Source organism: Pezoporus wallicus, unplaced genomic scaffold (assembly GCF_028554395.1).
Source record: "Pezoporus wallicus isolate ANWC-B61680 ecotype Strahan unplaced genomic scaffold, APGP_CSIRO_Pwel_v1 contig_4684, whole genome shotgun sequence".
Classification (NCBI taxonomy): Eukaryota; Metazoa; Chordata; class Aves; order Psittaciformes; family Psittacidae; genus Pezoporus; species Pezoporus wallicus.
This window is the reverse complement of record NW_026637499.1, coordinates 3,108,385-3,117,340: the sequence shown is the minus strand read 5'-3', so window position 1 is coordinate 3,117,340 and position 8,956 is coordinate 3,108,385. Positions and strand designations below refer to the sequence as shown.

The 8,956-nt window shown below is 41.6% G+C and overlaps 1 long non-coding RNA gene across 1 annotated transcript; it reads left to right on the top strand.

Annotated features, from left to right (window-relative positions):
• Positions 1-164: 164 nt before the first annotated feature.
• LOC130597427 (uncharacterized) lies at positions 165-2,481 on the top strand. The gene is made up of 3 exons (XR_008971778.1): positions 165-272; positions 910-1,069; positions 1,946-2,481. It is a non-coding gene; the product is annotated as an uncharacterized LOC130597427 (long non-coding RNA).
• Positions 2,482-8,956: the final 6,475 nt, after the last annotated feature.

Below are 8,956 nucleotides of genomic sequence, written 5' to 3'. Positions count from 1 at the left end.
GGCGGGAGAAGGGCGGGGGCGCGCGCAGGTGTGCATGGCGCGCGGGGACGAGGGGAGCGCGAGGCGCATGCGCGCCGCGCTCTGTGCCCGCGCTCGGCTCGTCAGGGCCGCCCAGTGAGGGGAAGCGGACGGGGGTGGGAAACGAGGCGGGGGAAAAAGGGGCGTTTGGGAGCAGCGGTCTCCAAATGGGGGATCCCGAAATGGCTGCTGAGGGCAGCGGCTGCCTGTGGTGGCCTCAGCACCAGCCTCAACGCCTCGAGAGGCAACGTGAGGTGAGGTCGTGTTTCCACAGGGACACGGCGATCCCCGTCCTCCCTGAGCCGGAGCACAACCCAGAGCGAGAGCTTCAGATGTTAACGTTTTAAAAGCACAGAGGCCCTGTCAGTCACATGCGGCTATTGTGGGAGCACAGCTCTAGAAGGTCATAGAGCCCAGCCGCCTGCCAGCACACCTGCCACTGCACCAAGAGCAAGCAGACTTTAAATAACCGGTTTTGTCCCTTTCCTGTCCACCTGTCATGGAAGGGCTCATTGCAGCTTCACAGCTACAGATAGCTCTGCTTTGCTCTTAAAGTAACAGCTAAGCCAGTCTTTTCCATAAAAATACACAGCGTATCAGTCACAGATGAGTATTTCGATGCAGACCAGGCTAAGAAACAAGTAGAACTTTGATGGAGTAGGAACTTGCCTTTTGTGTCTGCTTTCCAGTCACACAAGACTACCATATTCTCCCTGCTTGCTTCCTTTTTTGTCTCTTCAAGTTGCCCCTTCCAATGGACTTACTCAACAAGGCCGGGATTAGTTTCTGCTTCCTCAAAGGTCTTAAGGTCTTCTGATGCCCACTACCACCTGCTGCTTCCAAATCCCAATTGCTTTCAAATCCCAATGGCTTTTTCTTTTGTATTCCCAGCTGTCACTTCCTACCAGCTATGTCCTTGCTTCCACTGCCACCTACAACGGCTGCTGCATGTCCACAATTTGAATTGAGCTTCCCCGTGCACACAGCAGGACAGGAGCTGCCATCCTCTGTTTTCCATACTGCAATGAACTCTCAGCTGCTGGGCACAAAGGTAAGCAAAGCATCATAACTTTATAAATGCAAGATTATAAAATCCTTCCCAAGAAGGATGTCCCAAGGCCTTCCCAAAGCCCATTGCAGTGAGAGAACATCTCTCATACCCTGTCTGCATCTCCCAAGATCAATTAAGAAGGGTATCTTCACATTCAGATCAGGTAAGCTCGTGTGTGTGGCTTGTTTTTTCTTCCTTCTGTTTCCCTTGAGTCTCTACTATGCAGTTGTATCTGTGTGATTTCTTTTTCTTCTTTTTTCACCTGTGATTTACTGTTACATTGTATTGCTCTACATTAGCCTTTGAAGGTCTGTAGTTTGAAAGTATGGGCCGTAAGTTTGAAAGTTAGTTCCAAGCAGGCACATGATCCAAGCAGCATCTGACTGCGCCCTACCAGAATCACTTGTTTAGTCTATGAAACACTAAGTATTCCTGAAGTACGGTATTGAGGTGATCCAGTAAAGTCAAATAATCATTAATTTTCATTGCTGTACTGTTAAAAACATTTCCATGATCTGTTTATTGGACCTTAAAACTAGCTATTATCAAGAGTAGATATTAATTATATATATATATAAATATTAAAATAAAAGCTTTCAAGAGAGATTTAAATTTGAGACACAAAATACAAACTTATGCTTCCCTGTGAAAAGGGAAACCAGAGTTTGATTTTTTGGAGGAAGTAGCATTCCTTCACATAGTTACTTTCCTTTTTGCTTGCTTTATTCCTTCAGTGCTGGTGATGTGCTGGTCCCAGCTTCCTAATAAACCTTTTGTCCTAACTCCTTCTGTTAGAAAAGCTACGTCAACATCAATACATCTTCTCTGATTGTACATCCTTTCGCTCCAGCTGACCAGGTGCTATTGCTTTAACAGCCTGTCCTTTCTGCTTGTGAGAGAGCCTCACTTAGACTGTTGTACTGCAGCCTAACTTCTGGGTACGTATAGTAAAAGGTCTCAAAACAACAGGTGCTTCAATGCTTCTGGGGCTTGGCTAAAGGAATGTGACAACAACTCATAGAATGATGACCTCTCTGTGCTCTCGTTGCTTTATAGAACAATGAAGTAAAACTGAGCAATTGAGTTAGAGTTGTTGTTGAGCCTGAGGAGGGGTGGAGGAGAGATGAAGTGATTTACCGTTTGTTCTTGCTGCATTGTTAACATGTACACTCAGGAGGAATAGAACTGAAATGTCTGTGAAGAAACAACTCTCAACTCAGTCGCAAACTGTTCCTCTGTGTAGGTATCCCAAGCCCCATGTGGTTTCATTACAAGGGAAGGAAAATGTTATCTGGGTGGTATAAAGTCTTGTTGTGACATGAGTTACCTGCTGTTAAACAAGATTTTCAGAAATTACATACGATGCTTAGACCTAATATATAACTGTGTTTAATATCCCTGATACTATTAAACACACACCCCCACACCCCCACCCCCAAACTTAGAGGTTTAATTGATAAATATTCAGTTATTTCCTTCCAGTTCTTTCCAGTGTTTTTCATTATCTGTAGCTAACCTCTAAGGCAGTTTTAGTCCTTGAATAATGGTTAAAATGTACAGTTATAATCCTATGATATAGGGGGTGTGTGAATGTATTTAGAGAAGATGACATCCTTCTTGCAAGACCTTTCTCAGCTTTGATTAGATCAGATATAACAGAACAGTAACATTCTTTTCTGGACTATGCTATCCAAGTAGCTATGCTGCGTATATCAGAAATAGCTCTTTTCCCTCTGTACTACACAGTTAGCATTCCTGCCTTCGTTTGCACTTCAGGTTGCAGAGTTCAAGTTACAAAACCATACTGTATGTGGCATCGTTCAAACTCGGCACAAGTACTCTGGCATTGACACATCAGAGTGTTTGATCTTTGCAGCCGCCTGATGGCAATGACTTTCTCAGACAAATGAAAATGTATGTTAGTTTTCCTTTACATATACTTGGGATAATTGGGGCATTTGGCAGCAGCTGATAATGATTAGTGGCCTTACAATTTACATACAGTGTAGCAGTAACTGCACGTTTTTCTCAAGAATTGAATAAACAGAGCTGTTTCGTAAAGATCTAGAAGTTCAGTTTCCCCAAGACTTCTTTCCTTTGTTAGGTGTGTTAGTACAAGACAGAGACATAATTGGCAATAATCTTTAGTTTCTGGAATGTCAAGCTGGCTGTGTATTTTAAACATATCCCCCCAGTTTGGCAACTGAAATCAGAAAATGTGCTAAATCCTCTAAAATACAATGCAATGATGCGTGAAAAAGAAAGGGAGTACATTTCCTTGTAAGTATTTCTGCACGGCAAAATGGGCATCCATCAAATCATGCAAGTCAATATAATTAATGGTAACTGCCATTTTTATAGCCTTCCACCCCAATGAATCTTATAGCCTTTACAGAAATTACTGTACAGAAATATAAGCCAAGGATCATTTTACCACTGCTGAAATGAAACAAACTGCTTAACAATTGTGCATCTAAGCTGGGAGCTTGCTCTTTCACAGAGAATGCAGACTTAGGCTCTGTATTAGGAACAAAGATTCCCCCTTGGAGTGCAAGACCAAACTTTTTAGCCTATATGAAAGCTTTTAAATGACGGAGTACACCTGTGAGCTGAAGGCTGCACAACATCTCGAGCACACATAAGCTTGTACTTGATAGTAAAGTCTGACTGGCATATCAGAGCTTACCCTAAGCAGCAGGCAGAGCTGCTTTGCTGCGTGTAATCAGTTTGACAGCCCCCAGGAATTGCTGAGTCTCCATGACCCTCGAAAGACAGTTTGGCACATATATTAAACAGACAAATACCTCCCCTCCAGCTGTTTATCCATCTCCACTGGCCACAGACCTTCCCAGTTGAACACTCACATTGGAACTGAGTGGTTAGATAATGACAGAATAATCTTCCACGTGTCCTCACAGTTGTTGCAGTTTAAACCCTCGGATGAAAATATTTCTGGGCGACTAACTGCCTTTGAAGCAGGATGGTGGTTCAGTGACACAAACAACAGGCAGTGACTAATGGAGCTGAAGAAATCCAGTGATTCTGTTTGGATTTGCTCTTTTCTTCCTTTGGTAAAGCTCCCATTAGACACAGTTGCTAAACCGGATTTTTGCTTTTTCTTATACCAACATTTTTAACTTACCAGAGCACTTGCTTGTCATCTGTGAAGAACTGGATGGTCATGTACGCTTGTGCTCATTCCCAGATACTAGAGACAAAGATGCAGTCAGAAGATTCTTAAAACTCTTAAATTCAATGAAATCCAAGACACCTGAACACGAGACATGAGCTTTTCAGATAGGTGGGTACTTAAGAATGTTTTTCTTCTATTTTTCACCTAAGGTGTAGAATTGTAAATTTTGTAGGGAACCAAACTGATCTGTGCCTTCAGAATATTAGGGGAAGTTACTTACTGGAAAATTAAGTTACATTCTGCATTACGGAATTAAGAGTCCCTGCCCAAAGAGACAGTGGACTGGAGGAGTTTTCTGCCCTCTTTGACTTTCACTCAGATTTTATTTCTCAGACATTGATGTCCTGTTACTTGGCTTAGCTGGAGCCCTGTGGCTGTTAACTACTGATCAGCTGTGCCAACAGACACATGTATAGCTGCTGTTACAAATCCAGAATGCCGGAATTGTAGTTTGTAAAAGAAAAACTGTTTAAATATTAGCTTGTCCAGGTGTGCTGCTACCACTTCCAGATGTGAATATCTCCTCTTGCCTGAGGAGTTCACAATCCAAAGGCAGGATCTGAAATGCACAGCAGCTTTGTTTGAAAACATGTATTGGCACATGCAAACGTGTCTCTCCACTATCTGCAACACCTGCAGGGTGTTACAAGAGCAGATATTTAGATTTTCATGGTGCATTCACAGGAGTGGATGTTCAAAAGCTATCCATACAGATACAAATTCATTAGTTTTTAAGTCAGTATTAAAGTCTGCATTGAACCAAGCTTAATACAGCTACAGCTTCACAGAAACTGTCTGAAAAACAAGATAATTATTTGAAGTCATCCGGTCATTAAATGAGCTATGGTAGTGTTTATGTTTGAGGCTTCATTTTACTACATACCTGATATATTTACTACATACCTGCCAAATGAAAGCTCTAACCAGAAGTTCGTGGGAAAACTGACTAATTACAAGTATTCCTAGGTAGAAAGAGAAATCACAAATAAAGACGCTTTCAAACTGGAATACTACAGTATTTATACTTGGAGTTATTCCGGAATAGCTCTGCCAATGAAATTTTTTATGTAGAAGGCCCTGAAATTATTCACAGGGGAAGTAGCTACTGTCTATCCAGTGCTGCTCTGCCTAAAGAAAGGCTGTAATTTCCTCGCAGCTAGGGCAGAAGCTCTGGTGCTAGACACAGTCCTTCTAATGAGACAAGAGATATGGATAGAAATTTGGGACAGTTACAGTGTTATAAATTTAAATGAATGCTGAATTGAAGTTTTAGGAGAAACATTGAGGGTAGAGCACTGCTGAGGACTAGGAAAAACTGTGTTTCTGTGGGTTCTCCTGCAAGGCAACTTCCAGATGATCCTCTCCCTCTTCACTCCTGGGAGCAGCATTTCTACAAGATTTATAAATGTTTGCTTTCCAGGATTTTAACTCTGGCCATTTCCCAAAATTCTTATTTCTCATCTCTTCAGGAGTTCTCCAGCAGGAAAACTCTTGCTGAATCCTAAACAAAGTTGAGTAACACTTGAAGATTTGGTCCCTCAGGAATAGCAGTAGAGTTTTACACTATGTGTATTCCATCCATTGTCTTGTTACCAAGTGCCAGCTGGTTTTGTGGGAATCATTAAAAACTTCCCTTGTTACGTAGAGCACCATTGATACCTAAACTCAGGGAGAACCACCTCTGTTTCTATCCAGAAAATATTAGATGAAACTAAGCAGTGAAGAGCCAGTATGTTATTTGCAGTTCTGCAGTTTCAAGTTGGCATTGCTCAAACATCTGCAGAGTGTCTTAAGTAGGAGTACAGTGACAGAAAAGGTGAAACAAAAAAGAGGAAAATATGTAGGGAACTGTTATATACAGGTTTTGCTATAATAATACATTGTACACATTATTCCTTTCATCTGAGAAAGTCAAAGCTCATTAAAAAATCCAGTTAAATATTAAAAGCTCTGTGAGGAAAGCAATTATTTTATTGGTAGGTTAACTGAATGTCAGTCATTCAGACTTATTCCTCATTAGCGCCTAAACAGAACTCAAGAATAGATTTAGTCTCCAACTTCAGCTACAGAAAATGCTGCGCAAGTTGCCAACAATGAAGATCTGCAAGTGGAATTTGGTTAATTGTGTCAGTCTGTAGGAACACGTATTATTTTTTGGTATTATAATAGGTCTGGGAATCCCGAGAGTTCTGAGAGTGTGATCCCTTGTGCAAGGTACTGCCTGAACACAAAGGTGGTTCTGGTTTGGAGGAATGTAAAGTCTTTCAGGACATAGTTTGACAAACTACGTTTCAGTGGAAGTTCTACTTACACATTCCCCAGCACACATTCCTTCCCTCTTCTCCTTCTCACTGTCCCTGAATTGTGCCAGTGCAGGGTTGAGGTTTTTTGTAGCCTCGTGTTAAATCGAAGCAGGAAACTGATTTCAATTAGAAGTAGTCCCCATAAACCCCATTTATTTTTAACTCAGACTAGTGCTTAGATCTGCTGCCCTGGTGCAGATGAACGAACAATGACACAAAGAAAGAGGGTCCCTTGGAGGCAGGAATGAACAAGGAAAGAGTAAGGAACATGTTTAAGTCTTGCTTACTTAGAAGAGTTATTTGTCAAACTGTACCCTTACCATGACATGGTTGCAGTTGTAACTGGCGTGAGAAACAGCAATTTTGTTGTCTTCTTGGTAAGTTTTGTTTAAATTAACACAAGCGAGTGAAATATATCAATAGACAAACAGCTGCTCTGCCACCTCAGGTGACACAGTGTAAGCTTTTTCAGACTAAGATTTGAGATCATTGGCAAAAAGTCATCCTTCCCCTTTAGGATTCAAAAATGACATCTCTCAGAAGTACACGAAGGAAATAACCTTTAAATTCCGTGTTTGTTTTCACAGTGGTATGGCTGGAAAATAATTTCATCTGCCTTTGCAAAGGGGGTTGGAGATGGTATAAAACAAAGTAGAGACCATTTCCCTCCCACCGCAGTCGTATATGTATTATCTGACTCACCACTTGTGGGACTCCTTCTGGCAGCACTGCTTTTATTGAAAATTCAAGCATGTGAAAATATTGTCTATTTTCAGGTTACTTTGTTCACTGTTTCGTTCAGGTCACTGTTTCTTTCCTTTAGAGGTTTGGAACACTACATTCAGTAAGTGCTGGATATTGCTGTTCTTAAGCCTTGTGAGAAGGACCAGCACAGTGGAAAGGAAGGGGGGAGGGAAGGGAAGGGAGAAATGAAAGGGGAGGAGAGTCCATATCTGAAGAGAGACTCCAGACTAGAGAAATTTTACTGACATCCATTCAGTTTCCAGCAGGGTCTCCTTCAAGGGCTTTTACTGAGATCCAAAGGCCCTTGCAATTCACAGAGGCATTTACATGCAACGTTGCCCTCTGGGAGCTAAGGTATAACTGTACTCCTGGATAATAATAACAAAGAATACTACCAGACTCCTATTGAAATGTCAACCAGGCACTACTGTTGTAGAGGGTAACAAAGAGATGCTAATATAATTAATTATGAAGCCTCAGTACCCTCATTAACACATCTTTAGTGCCTGGATCTTTGAAAATCAGCTGTGTAAAGTGACTGTCAGAGTTAATTCCTTATAAATTGCCTCTTGTCACATCCCAGAACTGCAGCAAGTTCTCTCAGGCCTTATTGATGCTAAGAAATCTGTTAGGGCTTTTTTTCCCCCCCAGCACCAATGCAGTTATACTGGTGTTATTAAAGTTATAAGTTGTTGCATAAGCAGGAGTTTGTGAGGCCAGAATAGAGCAGAATAAAAATGCCTTTACTCAGTCCAGCTTCCACAATTGGCAGCATAAATAGGAAAAAGCTTCTATCAATTACATGGAACACTAAGGACAAAAGAAAAACAGGAATGAAAGGTGTCACATCATTTGGCATTAAAATGTTTCCTGACGCTACTTTTTCAATTGAGGATCGCAGCCAGTTTGCAGCTCTCCCTCCTCCTCCTGCCTTTACCACAGCGTTTCAGCTCCAGGCCTCATTCCAGTGCATCCTCCCTCCCTCCCCACCACTCCCGCTTACAAATATATATTTCAATAGACTTAGGCTACATGGAGTTCCAAAACCAGCATGTAATTGGTGCAATTGTCTTTTACACTTCTCCACAGAGAGCCACATTCATGTCTTCTTAAGCCCTGTTTTGTCATGTTTTCACTCCTCCTTTTTTTGTTTAAGTCAGACTGGCATCCGTACTTGTGTTGGGAACCCTACACACACACTACTGGAAGGAGTTACACAAGCTGGCTGCATTGGTGGTTCATTCTCTAATTTCTGAGCACCAGACTACTACACTGTCATTGTGAAAGATAAAGGTGCCACCTTACAGAGGCGATAAAAAGTGATCATTACAAATGACTTGGCATTTTCTGCAGCAGTCAAAACACTCACAATGACATACCTAATTTGTCTATACAAGAGATTCTGCTTCCCTTAATCTTTGTGTGCTTTGGAGAAGATGATAATCTTTCTGCAGTGCATAATTTTGTAAAGTTATCTCTGTGTGTGTTTGTATAATGTGCTCCAGGATCCTTTGGGTTCCGTGTTATACTTGGGATAAGAGACCAATCAAAACGGGATAGTTTGATTTGCCATTTCAGAAGTGGCTTTCATACCAAGTATAAGATGCTTTTGCTGGTCTGGCTACACAGCAGTATGCAAACCCTAAA